This window comes from Alligator mississippiensis, chromosome 1 (assembly GCF_030867095.1).
Source record: "Alligator mississippiensis isolate rAllMis1 chromosome 1, rAllMis1, whole genome shotgun sequence".
NCBI classification, from domain to species: Eukaryota; Metazoa; Chordata; order Crocodylia; family Alligatoridae; genus Alligator; species Alligator mississippiensis.
The window spans coordinates 45798044-45814019 of record NC_081824.1 but is presented as its reverse complement, the minus strand read 5'-3'; the positions used below and the strand labels follow the sequence as shown (position 1 = coordinate 45814019).

The following is a 15976-nucleotide window of genomic DNA, read 5'->3' as shown; positions in this document are numbered from 1 at the left end:
GCCAGGCCCTGCCCCCTACAGGCAGCTGGCTCCGCTTGGTTGCTCCGGCAACCCGCAGCTGTGCTCATTACCTGAGCAAGCCTCAGCTGGGCTTGTTAGGTCAGGCCAGGGCGCGCTCACTCGCTCCCTGGCAGTTCCTCCTTTCTAGGAGCAGGGGTACCGAGGTGCCCTGCGACAATCACTTATTTTAATATTCCAAATTGGGAATACAATTAATTCTTGTGGCATGAATGCAAACACTAGTATTTTACAGAAGTCTTAAGGATGCATTTAAAACTACATGAATTTTGAAAAAGTACTGGATATTTTATGAAGGGCATCAGGCCTTTTCTGCCATAGCTCTTTTCCTTACTAGTCCTAACATCCCTTCCTGACTTCTTTACTCATTTTCTTGTAGCTGAATTCAGAAGAGCATTCTATCAGGTTAGCATAGATTTGATTTACTTCTGTACAAGAGCTTCTTAAGGCAATCTCCCATAGTTAAGCATGATTGTCCTCCATGATTGTCTTATCTGTGTTTCTGAAGATGGTAACATTAATGTTGTGTCACCTGAGTTCTCAGGCCATGATTGCGTTGTGGCACCCAGGGCATTCACTATTAGGATTGTCCATGAGGGTCCTGATGTTCTAGGCCCCAAAAATGATAGCGTGTCTCCACTGCTATTTTCAACCATAGTAAAGGTGAGCCCACTGGAAGAAATACAGACTACTGTATTAGATAGGTTATGTCTAGGGCACCTTTTCTAACCCCCTCCCTATGTGGGTTAAGCAAAGCAGATCCTGGAGAGGGCTGCTCAGTCACAGCTATAGCTGCTGAATCACACTCCTGTCTCATTCAAGTGCTAGATGACCTTCTTGTAACTGATGCTTTCATGTCACTTATGACTAGATCCTTCCAGACCTCACAATCCTGCTTCCATCCCCATTAGGTGGTCTCTAGGTGGTCATCACCATTAGGTGGTCTTGAGGAATGTGCTAGAAAAGTTGTTTTCATGGAAGATGCATGTACACAACTTCTTTTATTGTGAATAACCTGCTGCACATCAGCTTCCATAGGGCTCTTGACACAATGGGACCTTGATCCAAGACAACTGGAGATATCATTCCACTGCAGCCTTCATCCTCCTTCATAGCTATTGGGATTCTAATATCTTCTGCCACCTGCTCCACTATTGAGGATGTACAAGAGCACTGCAAATTTGCATAGTACTGAATGTTTTCTTTTGATTAAATATATTATATGGTCACAGTGTCTACAACAAAATAACTATTGAGGTGTATACCTTTGTTCTATATTCTTAATGGGTCAAAAGTACAATTTTATCAGTATAAATAGCAATATTTTGCAGGAGTAAAAAAAGAATATTTTATGATGAAACATTATTATTATTATTATTATTTTTAATAAAAGCTCCCTCTGTCCTATTCTCTAAACCACTATGTTAAATTTTCCTCAGCATGTTAAGAGTAATCTGATGAGTCTTTGGTAGTCTATCATTTTCCATGTTTTTTGTTTTAAAGCTTCTGTGATGTCACATCCAAACATTTCTGCGTCATGGTCAAAAATACATTATTATTAGTTATTTTTTTAGTGGCTAAAACTGGTTGATCCTGAAAATAAGTGGCTAATGGCAAGGCCTCTGCCATGAAGAAATTTTGATTCATGATCAGACCTACCACAAAGAGAGAAGATTATAAAGAAAGAGGAGGAAGAAATGTGATGTGATTTAAAAAATAATAATATTGTGCAATTAGAATCTCACATCTTGGTTCCCTAAATATAATAGACTTGTCATTGTTGTTTTTTAAGGGAGGGAGGTTTTATAAGCAACTACAATGAGAGGAAAATGAAGTAATAAACAGATTTGCAAGGAGTCTGTGGATGTTAGTATGTGTGAGAGAAAACATGGATGATGTGATGAAAGGAATAGAAGGATTATTATGACTGTTATCCAAATAATTGCAAGAAGACAAAGTGAAAGATACAGGTCTTAGTGACTTAGGGCCTGGAGAGCAAAAATAAGGTATTTGAATATGAACCAGTATTAAGATATAATGGTTGCTGATTACAATTCATTAGCTATGTGATTTTCTGGCTACATTTTGTCTATGTACTCAATTGCCATTTTGAATTAAAAAAAAATAGTTGGCTGAAGCATTGAGAATATAGGTAATTGAATAAATGGTACAGATGTAAATATAGTATAAAAGCAGACAGTTAGGGTGCATCTAGACGAGTCTACACATGCCTCTTGCAGCGTCTCAAACCCCTTTGAGACGCTACAAGAGGCATGTTCAGGAACAAAAAAACATTTCCTGCCCTGCAAATTTGCAGTACAGGGGAAAAATGACACCCCTGGATATTCAGGGGTCAAACAATACCTGGGGGAGGTGGGGAAAGCAGGGCAGGGAACAGTCCTGGACCATGCCCTGAGGCAACCAGTGGCTTGTTCCTCCACAGAGACACTCTGGTAGCCAGCCAGAGTGTCTCTGTGGTTGGCCCTTTCCCTGGTGCTGATGCATGCTTTGTACAGGCAGCAGTGCAAGCTGCAGGGACCTGTACCCGGCTTAGTGCCAGGTAAGTAGGGGGTTGGGGAGCTGGAGGAGGGGGAAGGGGTCCATGGGGGAGGCCCTGCTGAGCCCCAGCCCCAGCCCCTTTTTTGTTCCCCCAGCTCCCTATTCATTCCCCCCACCCCTGTTCATTCCCCCTGCCCCACATTCCCCCAGCTCCCCACTCACTTTCCCAGCCCCACCCCACCATGCTCACCAGCAGTAGCAGCAGCCTCTGAAGCTGGAAATAAACAGGGGAATGAGCAGGAGGCTGCAGACGGCAGGGGAAGTCTCCAGCTCATCTGCAGGGGCTTGTCTCCAGCCTTCTGCTCATTCTCCTGCTCATCTCCAGCCACCCAAGCCTGCAGATGAGTAGGAGAATGAGCAGCAGACTGGAGATGAGCAGGGGAAGGAGCAGGAGGCTGGAGACAAACCCCTGGAGATGAGCTGGAGACTTCCCTTGCTGTCTCCAACCTTCTGCTCATTCTCCTGCTGTCTCCAGCTTCCTGCTCCTTCTCCTGCAGAGGAATGAGAAGGGGACTGGAGACCAGTGGGTGGGGACTTGGGGGGAGCTGTAGCCCCTCAGGTGGCTGGGACCCTGCAGGCAGGCTAGTCCATGTGCTGGGCGGGGGGGGGGGCTCTGCCCTGTGGGGGGCAGGGGACCCATCCCTCCTAAGCAGCCCCCCCACACACAGTCTCCCCACACCTATCCACACACTGATCCACATCCCCCCAGATCCCTCCACACCCACCCACATACCCACCTACATCCACCCACCCCTCCCGCAAACCCCACATTCCCCCCATCACACACCCACCATATGATAAGGAAACCAAAAGCAAACATTAAAATATGGATATTTAGGATTTATTTTATTATGATGCTAGACACACTGGTAGACTTTCAAATTGCTTTAACATTATAAATATAGCAATAAAATATTGCCCATCTGATCAATCCCTCTCTATCTCTCTTTTGTTCTAATTGTGGAAGAATGTGGATTTTGGGGTATTTTAAAAAGTGAATTTGAGATGCTGCTTCAGCAGTTTAGTTGGTACAAGGGGCTAGTGTCCCCAGATACCAAGTGGCTGGGCTTTAGAAGCTACTGAGGGCAAGTAACGCTGAGCTGCTGGCCAGGGCAGGTTTTTATATTGCTTTGACTCCCCCTGGCTGCAGATCTAGGAGGAGCCAGGCAGGGTTATTTTGCCGCAAGTTGCACAATTTGCTCCACAATGAAGTGCATGTCCAGGCACATGCACTCAGGCAAAAAGCCCTGGCTCAAATTTGCACTGCTTCTATTTGAGCTGCTGCAAGCACCCATGCTTGCATGTGTGGATGCGCCCTTGGTGGCAAGGGACCTATAGATGATGTTTGCCAATTGTAATTGCTTTCTTCTATTTTTTTCCTTTCATTTATTTTATTATTATAGTCAGCCTGCACAAATGAATGGCCCAAATAAATGAAGGTAAATTAAACCAAGGAATTTTTTTTTTGTTATTTTCTTTGCTTGCTTGTGTAATAATTCTTCTTTCCTACAACTCTAAAAAGCTCAACTTGTGAATAATGGCCATTTTTTTGCTCATAAAAAAGAAAAAACATTGTTAACTTGCTTGCTATTTAGATTTGTGATATCATCTGCAAAAAATTCATAGGAGCCAAGATTTCTGCATGAATGTGTTTTTGTCACACTTGCAGAAATAAATGTTTGTTGCATATGTTTTAGAATTTTGGTACAATGCTTATTGTTTCTTTTTATAGTTTGTGCACCTCACATATAAGAATAAATGTAGAAATAGTCTATTACAGCTTAATATTGTTTACCAATGTTTTATTAGATATAAAATGTTGGGGGCACATCTGAAGTTTTAATTTTTCCAGTTTCTTTCTGGACAGTTCTAAAACAGTCTTTTGTTTCACAGATCTGAAGTTTAAATGTATTTTGTCATGGCTATTCTGTGCTTTTACAGCATGTTAGATGCTGCCATCTTTTGTCTGTGGGAGTGAGAAATGAAAATGCCAGATTTATGACAACATGATGCATTGATTCTACCCGCATGAATATCATTAGTGTCATACTCTGTCTTCTTGTCTTGTGGCAAGTTATATTTTCAGCAAAAACATAATACTGTAATTCAGAATATATTTGACTTACGTGTAGCATGATTTCAATTGATTATTTTTTTGACCTACAATGAGTTTTAAAGAAAGACAACTACTTTAAACATTTATATAAGAATTAATGCTGATTGGTTAAAACCAGAACTTTTCATAGGAAAGGGGAAATTAAAAAAAAATAAAAATTGAAGAGGTTTCTTAGGTCCAAGATGGCCTTTCTGACCAAAACTAGAGAGGAATAGATAGATTCCTATCACCTCTGCCTCCAGAATAACTAATGTGTCTTTTGAGATAAGGAAAAGTAAAGAGCTGAACCTGCATCTTCAGTTAGTGAACAACCATAGTAATCTGTCATTTTTGACAAAAAATCTTGTCCTGATGTGTAATGGAGAAAAGTTGCATAAAATGAGAAAAATATTTTCCTGTACTACACGTAGGTGTATATTTGTAGCCATCTAGTACTTTGCATCATTATTAGAAAGGGCTGTACCTGTTCTCGCAACAAGTGAATAAGTGAAACTAAGTTCTGAATGCAAATGTTATTAGCTCTACAAGATACATAGCTTTTTTAACATGTTTGGTATATAAGGTTTATAATATATATTTTTCCTTGGTCATACTTATAAAAATGTATATAAAAATGCTTTGCTTTTTTTGTCCATGCAAACTGATTTCAACATCAGGAAAACTACTTGAATGAGTAACTTATTCATCTTAAGTAGTTTAGTCACTTAATTGTTCTTTATTTTTATAATATTTTCTGACTACCATCTTCTGTTATGCAAATTACAAGATGCTTTAAGAAACAAAATAGTGTGATTTCTATATATATAAGAACATATCATCAGTATAATACCAAGTGCCTATCTATACTATCACAATATGAAGCTGTTTTTCATCTCATCTAGGATAATCATAAAACTTATAAATGCATGGCAGGAAATCCCGTTTTGGTTTTCTCCTTTATGAATATGATAAATTTATTCTTTAATTTTGCATGGCATTGTCAGAATTTGAAGACAATATATATGACCATATATATTAAGAAAATATAACATGTGTGTGAGAGCTTGTGAAAAGTAAATTTGTTTCCTCAAAATAAAAAGATTTCCATTATACAAATAATATAGTTAGTTTGGATTCTTTAAACCAACAATTTAATTCAGAGTTGAAACTCAAAAAATACTGGCGATTGAATAATCCTTGTATCAACTCTTCTCCCTTACAAGTGATAGTTCTTCATTGGCTGCAGGTGAAAGAGCAAGGTTAGGGACTCAGCCTTCTATATCAAAATGTCTCATTTTGAGAACTTACATTTCATTCATTCCTAATTGAATACACACACAACCTAGTTACCTACCTCCTGGAATCTTTGCACATTTGTACTCTAACAGTTAGGTCACTAAAAATCTCTCTCTGATCTTCCAAACTACACAAACCGCCAAAATGATGCTGACTAGGCCAATGGCTCTCAACTTCTTAGACTCAAGGATCCCTATGAAAATGCCAGCCCTTGCCTTTCACCCATTTTTTGACTATGGAAAACTAATAGAGCATTTCTTCTGTTGCAAAGAACTCAGACCATGACAGGTCAGAATGTTTTTGACACTATGAATTCCTATTTCAAATCTCTGTTTCTGTCTTGTGAATCATGTGTAGGTGTTTGCACACTGTGCAGTGCTAATATTGTGTTGCATACCATGGCACCTTTAAAAGACTCTCATGGTATCTCAGGGTGCCATAGCACCTTGATTGAAAATCACTAATTAGACCCTAAAAGATAATAGATTGCCACCACAAGAGAATTAAATATACTCAGACCAGTAAATATTCAGTTCAGAATCAAGGAAATGTATGTCCCATTCTGATGTGTAAGGCCGAGTCTCTAGCCTTGCCCTTTCACCTAAAGCCAAGAACTGTTAATACGTATTAAAGGAAGAACCAAATGATTGAACCAATTTACAATAGACATCCACTTTTAAATCAGGAAATGCAGACACATGCCTGCAATGGCTCAGGCCAAAAGCTGGGGGGCACTAGAGCATGCCCTTGGCTGCATTGAAGCTGTACTTTGGCAGGAGGGGAACAGTAAGCCCTGGCAGTAGCATCAAGTGAACTGGCAAGGACAGGAGGTTTAATTCTCCCCTACCTGTGCCACTGGCATGGACCCAAGCTGGGGTCTGCCTGGCTCTCCCCTCTCACTGCTCCAGGGGCAGGGGCAGGGGCAGGGGCAGGCAGGCATGGCCCCCTGAGGCAAAGGGAAAGGGAGGGTTCTTTTCCCCCACTTTGCCCCTGGGGAACCACAGCCCCAACTGCCACCTCCACTGATCACTTCTTGTGTGGGGTGAGTGGCAGAATAAGCTTCTTCCCTGCCCCCTCTGCCAGATACCAGAGGGAGGGGGGAAATAACCCCCTCTCCCTGCCCACTTTGCCTCAGGGGGCCATACCAGCCAGCCTCTGGCCATGCCCCACCCCTGCCACTGGAGCAGTGAAGGGGAAATGGCCCTGATGGGGGCAGCAGCCCCTGTCATGGTTTCCCGGGTGCACAAGCCTCTTTCCAGCAGGGAGGCTGTGCTGTGGGTGGGAGCAGGATGGACAGAGCTGCCACAGATACACAGGGTGAGCGGCAGCACTGGAGATTGGTGAGGTGGCCATAGTCAAACAAACTCCGCAAGCGCTGCCACCACCGCTCGACCCACACAGTCTGTGGCAGCTCTCTGCCTGCCAGTGCTCCTACCCACGGAGGCTTGTGCTCCCAAAAAACCATGACAGGGGCTGCTGCCGCCATCACGGTCATTCCCCCCTTGCTGCTCTATTCGCAGGGATGGAGGCATGACCAGATGTGAAGGAGGCAGGGAGGTGGGTTATTTCTGGCATCTGGTGGAGGGGGCATGGAAGGAGCTTATTCTGTGGCTCACCCCATACAGGGAGTGATTGGTAGAGATGGCGGTCGGGGTTGGCAGACCCCAGCTCTGGTTCCCCAGGGAGAGGGGAAGAGGGGGAAAAAAACACCCTTCCTGCCCACTTTGCTTCAGGGGGCCATGCTGGCCAGTGTCTGTCAATGCCCCCACCCCTGGGATCTGTGATGGTGGGACAGGGAAGGGAGGAGGAATAAAATTTTTCCCTTCCCCCTTCACCTTAGGGGTGGGGGGTTGGCATCCGCAGCCAGGGATGCAGAGCATGCCAGGATGCTAGGGGACTCTGGTTTAACTGGTTTAACTTAAACTAGGAAGGGATCTGGGACAGAAGTAGCATAAACCAGTTTGAGCTCAATCAGTTAAGTCTGGTACTACTTTCAACCAGGTTTATCTCAAACCAGTTTCAGCCATTTTGAAACTGGTTTATGTGCACTGAACTTATATTCTGCTACAGGTTTAAAACAGTTCCTGTTCATTTAAACCGGTGTATGTATAACTTCTAGCCACAGATACATACACACATTCACTCTCTCTCACAAACGCATAGATGTAATCATAATGGAAATAAAGCCCTCCTAGGTAGATGGTCTCAGTAGACATTTTGGTGAATTATGACATTTTTAGCTCTGACCTGCCAGACGTGATCTTTTACATTTCTCTTCCCCACCACTTCTCTCCCCCACACCTCCGCCCTTCTTCCCCTCCCCTCCTTTTCTACCCTTTGTCTTCCTAATTTTCTGTTATTTGCTTTTTCACAGACAGCCTCTTTTCTACCTTGGAATATGACTATAGTAGAGTTTCCCTTACTTACCTTTGACTTCCCCCACCCCCCGCCTCATTTCTTCCCCTCTCTTTTCTTCTCTACCTTTTGTTTTCCTAATTTCCACTTATTTACATTTCCATTGACATCTTGTCACACTTGTAGCTTCTTTCATTCCTTAGAGATCTCAGAATAACACACTCCCAATACCTGGAGAAGGGTGATTGCACCCAAAGGCTTGCAAAAAACTTTTTTTTCTGTTTACTCAGTTGGTCTAATAAAAGGTATCACATCTACTGGAAGAACCTGACCTCAACTATTCCTGCTCATTCTTCACTTACAAGTTTGCTTATATATCTTTTCACATAGTTAGCCAGTTTTGTTGGGCCCTTATTTAAGTATTCAATACTTCCCCACACCCCCAGGATTTTTCTTTCTTCCTTCTACATTGCTTTTTCCACATACTTATTTTTTTTTTTTGATGAAGCACTTTAATGTATCATTACTACCTTTACTTATTATTATTTAACTGAATAAATAGTTTAAATTTTAAGTAACACATATCACACTGAATGTATTTTACAGAAAGGTTCCTCTTAAAGTGACCTTTCAGGATCTCTGTCCTTAATTTGCTTAATTCTGCAGCACACATAAAACATATCTTTAATTCCAATATCATTTTGTCTTAATGTATGCTATATAACATCATAATTAATAATATAGGACACTAGGTTTTATATATAACTTATCAGTTCATGAAATTAAAGCTTCCAAAGATAGTGGTCACGTCTACATGAGACAGTAACTATTTGCAGTAACAAATTTATACTGCTCAGTAGCGTTGTGTGGCACAAAGTGTGATGCAACACTACTGCACAGCAGTAATGATCTACTGTGCAGTCAGCATTACTAAAAAGCTTTTTGGGGATACTACTGTTCAGTAACACCATTTACTGTGCAGTCTTTCTTTGTTTTATACAGGTACTAAATGACTGTGCAGTAGCAACTGTGCAGTCCGCGTCTTGTGTAGACACAGCCACTATGTACATAACTATATTGAAAGGTTTTGAAATGCATTTTGTTGTCTTTATAATCTTACATGTACTGTAATCATGATTTTCAAAGTTGCCTTCCACTTGAAATTAACAAAAATAAACTATGAAAATCACAATATCAACCAGAATTGTCTTAGTCACTCAGCTGAGATAAAAAGTGCTGGGTTCTGGTTCATATTACTAGAGCCATTTATGCAATTTTCATTAAATAGTCACTAAATAAAATAGTTTACTAGGACTGGGAGCAACCCTTGGCTATATTCCCTCTTGTTTGCTGGTGCATTCCAATGCAGCTAATGGCCAACTTAAACAAGAGAGGTAGAGGATTCTCTCAGCCCTACATACCCCATCACCTGGTGGTTGGAACAATCACCTGAGAGGTAGGAACTGTGGGTTGTGAATTTCTCAAGCTTTATCTAGAACCCAGATTTCTATCTTTCTGGACATGTTCCTTAACTAGTAAGAAATTGGGCAAAACATGGTCATTAACCTCCCTTACCCCTTTATCTCAGCATGAAGAATCACTGCCCATCTTTTCACTTTAACTAAGGATTTAGGAACATACCTAGATATTATACACATCTCCAGATGAAACAGAATCACAGTAGAGGAAACGTGAAGTTTGACATATAGGTGGCATGTTGACATATAGATGCAGTAGACCAAATCATGTTTAGATGCCAAGAAGCTGTATAAGTGCCAGTTAGATACTTTAGAAATTAAATTGGATCTGTTCCTTAAGTCTTTTTATGGATCTGGTCTCAGGGTCTCTATTTTCCATCTGTAAAATTGAGAAATTCCTTGTGGGGTTATAATGACGGTATGTCCCTTAAAGTCTTTGGGGTTCTTCCATATTACAGGAACAGAGTCCAAATGGAACAGGTCAAAAATCTTCCTTTTATTGAAAACAATGGAAATCTTGTAACTGTCTGCAAAATAAAAAAAAAAGATAATAGGATAGTATTATCCTATTATTTGGAAACTATTGCTCCCTAAATCTTAAGCTGCCAGTGCAAAACCCCATAAGTATTGCAATAATAGAAAGAATAGATTGAATAGGTTTAACATCTATCTTAGCAGTTTTATGTAAGAAAAATATATAAGCTTTTCTCAAAGTATACATTATCCCCTTAATACCCCAGACTTTCTATAAGAAATATCTTAAATATTGCTAAAAATATCAAGGTATCAATTTTTGTCTACTTACAGATTGACCAAGTCACAAATATCAATTTCTTTGGGTATGAATTATATGGCTGGTTTTAGAGACGATATTCCTGAATGGACCATTGTTTGGTGTTATACTATTTAATATCTAAATCTGTAAAAAGACAAAATCATATTATGTAGTCTTCCTAGATCCCAAGTGAGCTTTGGACTCTATAGAAAGATTAAACTTATGGAAGAAACTAGCAATAACAGTAATGGATACATTTTTTCTATACTTAATAGCTACTTATTATTCAAACACGGCACCTAGAGTGTGTTACAGGATTGGCAGTGGCCTCTTCAATAGCTTCCCAATTAAGACAGGGTATGAGAAGGATATTTGCTTGCTCTGCATTTTTTTAAATTTATACTTAAATGATCTGAAACAGGTGCTAAAAGGGAATCAATTCCATGCAGCCATGATTTTGAATGACTCAATCCCACTTTCGTTTTATATAGATGATGTATTAATAATGACACAATCTCAAATAGGCCTCCAAAGGTTACTAGACACTTTTCATCAGTGTTGATCCTCAGATAACTTGGAAATCAACATAGCTAGATCCAAAGTATTGAGTTTTGCAAAAGGAAGGAGGAAACAAATTTGATTTTACAGGAAAAGAAAGTAGAAGTCGTGTCCTATTTTAAATACCTTGGAATACTGTAGTAAATATCTGTGCTGGAGTAAACACACACTGGGCTCTTCAACACATGCAATTAATGTGACTGAATCAATTCTGGTGCAGTTTAAGCCAGGGTAAACTAATTATGATTTCACCATCTATATGTGCATTTTAAGTGCAGTAATTTAATCTTCTATTGGATAGTTTCTGTTTGACACCAGCCTAACTGCTGTGCATATATCAATGTTGCTGCTTTATTGCACAGTAATTTCATCTACTGTGCAATAAAGTGCACATGTAGATGTTCCCACTACAAATGTAAATACTAGAGCAAAACAAGCCTGGGCAGGAGTTTGGGTTGGGGGGGTGGAGGGGAGGAGAGGAGAGTTTTATTCTTTTACTATAAGATGGAAAAGTAAGATCTTTTATTATATGATGGTAATATGGACAGAAGAGAGGTACTGGCAGCATTAAAGGTCTATAGAGCTAAGATAGAGTCTGTTTTGTTGCATAAAGCAGAACTCTGGGTTGCTGACCCTATAATCTACCCATAACAAAAAAGATTTCTAATCATTGTATCTGTTCCTAATTTTAATGGGTGTTTTGGTTGTGGGGAGGATCATCTGTTCCAAAACCAGACTGATAAATGTGAGCACCTAATTCAATTAAAAATTCTAAACTAGTGCATACAAAATTAGATCTTTTATACCTACCACATGTGAAACCCTTGTTTGGATGGTTAAATAACATTTGTATTCTCCTCCAGATAAATGCCCTGTAAAATGTACTGAGGATCACTATCCCTATATTTCCCCAATATTTAAAACAAGATATAAATATAAGTTTTTAAGAATCCAGCATATAGATATGCTTTCAGTGAGACCATCTCAAACTCCCTCTTATTAAGATTAATAAAACACCCTTTTGACTTAGAAACCTACCTGTCTGTGGTTCAAAGCTACAAGCAATGAGAGGCCATCACTAAATTGGTCATTTACTCAAATGATATCTGCAGTTGTCATAGGAAGATGGTATTGGATCCATATTAGGGCAGAATATGCTGTTGTGGGAAGAATGAGATAGATGACTCAAATTATTATTTGTAGCCTTGTTTGTGATTTCTAGAAATGATTAAAAAATGCATCACTCCATTAATGGGAAATTTTAAATAGCGGGTTAATGAAGAAAAAACAACGTGGATTCTATTTGCATTACTTGCGCAAAGAATAAAGGCCAAAATCAATAGAATTCTCCTGTTTTCTTTTGCCCACTGCTTCATTTGATCTTTTCTTTTATATCATTATACATTATGTTCTGTTTTAATTTTGTATAACCTGAATTAATTGTCTTACTGCATAAATTTAGCAAAAACTATAAGTTATATAAATGTTATTATGTTATCGATATATACATTTTATTCTTCATTTTTGGTTTATTTTTTAGTGAAAGTTTTAAATAAGCTACTAATACTACAGGTAAGTTTATCTCAGAATCTGCAGGTTTTCCTTAATACCACAGACCTCATATAAGAAATCTTTAATTTTCCTTAAAATATCAAGGTAACTATTTACTTAGAGACTGGATCAAGCCATAAATCGAGCTCTGGTTGCATGTATACATGGCCCCCATGGTGCAGTTGTTACTGTGCCATCATTAATACTTGTTTTAGGAAGCACTTAATGATGGCGCAGTAACAGACATTACTGCGCTGTCCCAGTGACAGTTATTTTTAGCACCTACATTGCTATAGCAATGCACTGTAGCAAGGTAGCTCATCACTATGACAATGTAGCATCAGTATTATGGTTTGTGCCCGCTGATGCTATGTTGCCATAGCAATGAGCTACGGTGCTATAGCGTGCTTAATTAGAGTGCCTGGAGCATCACGTTTATCAGCATCCCTGCACTGAGAAATGGTGGAGGGGGTGCTTTAACTAAATCTCATTGAATCAGCTTTAAAGTACCCCCACTGCCGTTTTTCAGCATAGGGACACTGATACACATGATGTTAAAGTCTCTTGTGAGTCTGTTCTGACACACTGTAATTACAGCATATCAGAGCAGCTTGATGCAGGTGCATAGATGCCCCATCTATCTAGTCATACATGATCTTGCCTAAGTAATAAGAAACAAAAGTTTAAATAAAAGATTATATTGAGCCAAAATGAAATATTTTCTTTAGATTTTGTTCCAGATTTTGAGCATTGACTTTAAGATTTTTTTAAGTACTACAAGTACATTTTAGCGATGAACAATCATTTTGAATTGAAAATATGAGACATTTCATTCTGAAAATGTCAAAACAAAAAATAAAGAAAAGTTGAAACACTTTTTGTTTGGATGTGAGCAATTCAGATATACTTAAATGAATTCTCATAATGTCTCAGTATTTCTGAATTTGCTGCAATTTTTGCAGAAAAAAGTTTGTGCTGAATAATTTTGCTTTGTTCAAGTCTATAAATCCTTAAAGTTTCTCTTGTATGTGAATTGAACAAATCTTATCTATCATCCAGTTAACTCATAGCAAACTTTTGGAATGAAACAGAATAACTATTTTCATTAGCTCGCCTTGGGGTTGGCTTTCATTGATTGTTGAAATGGGATGAATACTCATTAAAAATTCAGTATTTTCAACAAGGAATTTCTAAACTTAAATACCTAGATTACATGGAAGAAGAAAAGGTGGATGCCTTACCAGAATTTTAATGAGACAGGAGCAGAGCCTGTGAGTAAAGTGTATGTGGGATAGAAAGAGAGGGAGAGATATGCTAGCATAATCTTTCTTCTTGCCTGGTTTTTTTTAATCAATTTTGGCTTATGTAACGTGATATATGTAAGTTCCAAAAGTGGCATAACGAGTAAGTAAAGTAAATCAAATATGTTTGGATAACACAAAAAATATGCTTAAAATATAATATAAAACTCATTATTCTTTACTAGCTAATTACCTGTTAAGAACGATGGATTTCAGAGAGTGTTTACATGGTCCACACCCCCACTCACCCTTTGGGGCCAGCCATGTAAAAACTCTCTTCACTGCCTCCTCCTGCAGCCTCCAGCATGGGGCTCCCTCCCCTTGCGTGCCTTCACCTCAAGTGAGACATTCTCTTCCCCCCCCTTCCCTCCCTCCTCCTCTCCCTACGTCCCCACCACCTTCCCCTCCCTGCCAGCTGCTGCTGTGGTCGGGCAGTGGCGGGGGGGGGGAGGGCACCACCACTGTGACCCCCCCTTCCCTTTCCACTTCCCTCTCTTCCTTCCTTCTCTGCTTCCTTGCCTCTACAACAGCCACCACCATGACCCTGCCTTTTGTCTCCCCCACCTCGCACCTGCCCAGGCCTGTACAGCCTCTCTCCCTCCCTCCCTCCTCCCCTCCCTCCCTCCCAGCTGCTGTTGGGGCACTCTTCATGCTCCCCTCCCTCTCTCCCTTCCCACCACCTGGCCCCAACAACAGCCACAACCGTGAGTCCACTTTGCCTTCCCCTGTCCTGCTCCCCTCCCTTCCTGTCCACCATCTTGCCCACCATGCCGACTGTTCTGGGGGACATCAGGGATGGGTGGCAGCAGGGCACTGCTACCATGACCCTCTGCCTTCACCGTCAGACAGGGAAGCATGGGGAAGCCCCGGTTTTCACCACTGCCCCAAACTTCCCCAGCAGTTGCTCAGACTTGGGCCTGTGCAGCCAATCACTGCCTGCCCTCTTGGCGGCGCATGTGCAGTTGGTCAAAAGTGTTATGGACAGACAAACACACAGACAGACAGACTAAGCCCTATATATATATATATATATATATATATATATATATACATATATACATATATGTGTGTGTGTGTGTGTGTGTGTATACTTAGATATAGATATAGATACTAAAATACAAATGTTCTAAGAATACACTTTCATAAGATAGCATGTTTTATTAAGCATTGTCAAAGTTTCCTTTCAACAATATTACAGTTATTATATGAGCAATGGGTTTTTATTTTTTTTTTCCTTTTGAGTGGAGGGGAAAACCATTCTGTAGGTGATAGTAATTTCTCCAGATATCACACATTCAAAGATTTACAGCATTAAAGGGCCTTAACAATCAGATCGTAACAATTTATAAAGATAAAGATTCCACAACCTCTTTGGGTGACCTGCTACACTGCTTTACTACCCTCCTGGTGAGAAAGTTCTTCCTAATATCTAAACTAAAAGTCTCTCACTGCAACTTGAGACCACTGCTCCTTGCTCTGTCATCTGCTACCACTGAGAACAGTCTAGCTCCATCCTTTTTGGAACCACCATTGAGGTAGTTGAAAGCTACCATTATATCACCCCTCAGTCCTCTCTTCTCCAGACTAAATAAGCCCAGTTCCCTCAGCCTTTCCTCACAAATCTTGTTCCCCAGCCTCCTAACCATTTTTGTTGCCCTCCATTGGACTCTCTCCAATTTGTCTAAATCCAAGTTCTGTAGTAGGAGTTCTATAGGGAGCCCAGAACTGGAGATATTACTCCAGATGTGGCCTTACCAGTGCCAAATAGAAGGGAATAATCAATTCCCTTGATACTTTTTTCCTCTATATTTTAAACATTTTGCCACCTAGTTTTGGAGTTATCTCCCAGTTTTCTCCTCAAAATCTAATATATCAAGAATTTCACATTCAACATACCACCACATCTTGTTTACAAATAAATATCTTTCCCCAAATCAAATATTTGTCGTTCATTTTAGCCTGATAGCCATTATTTAATATGCTGATTATT

The 15976-nt window shown here is 40.1% G+C and overlaps 1 protein-coding gene across 1 annotated transcript in view; it reads left to right on the top strand.

The window, feature by feature from the left end:
• CSMD1 (CUB and Sushi multiple domains 1) overlaps positions 1 to 15976 on the top strand; it is a 2292800-nt gene that overhangs the window by 487564 nt on the left and 1789260 nt on the right. The window lies entirely within an intron of this gene.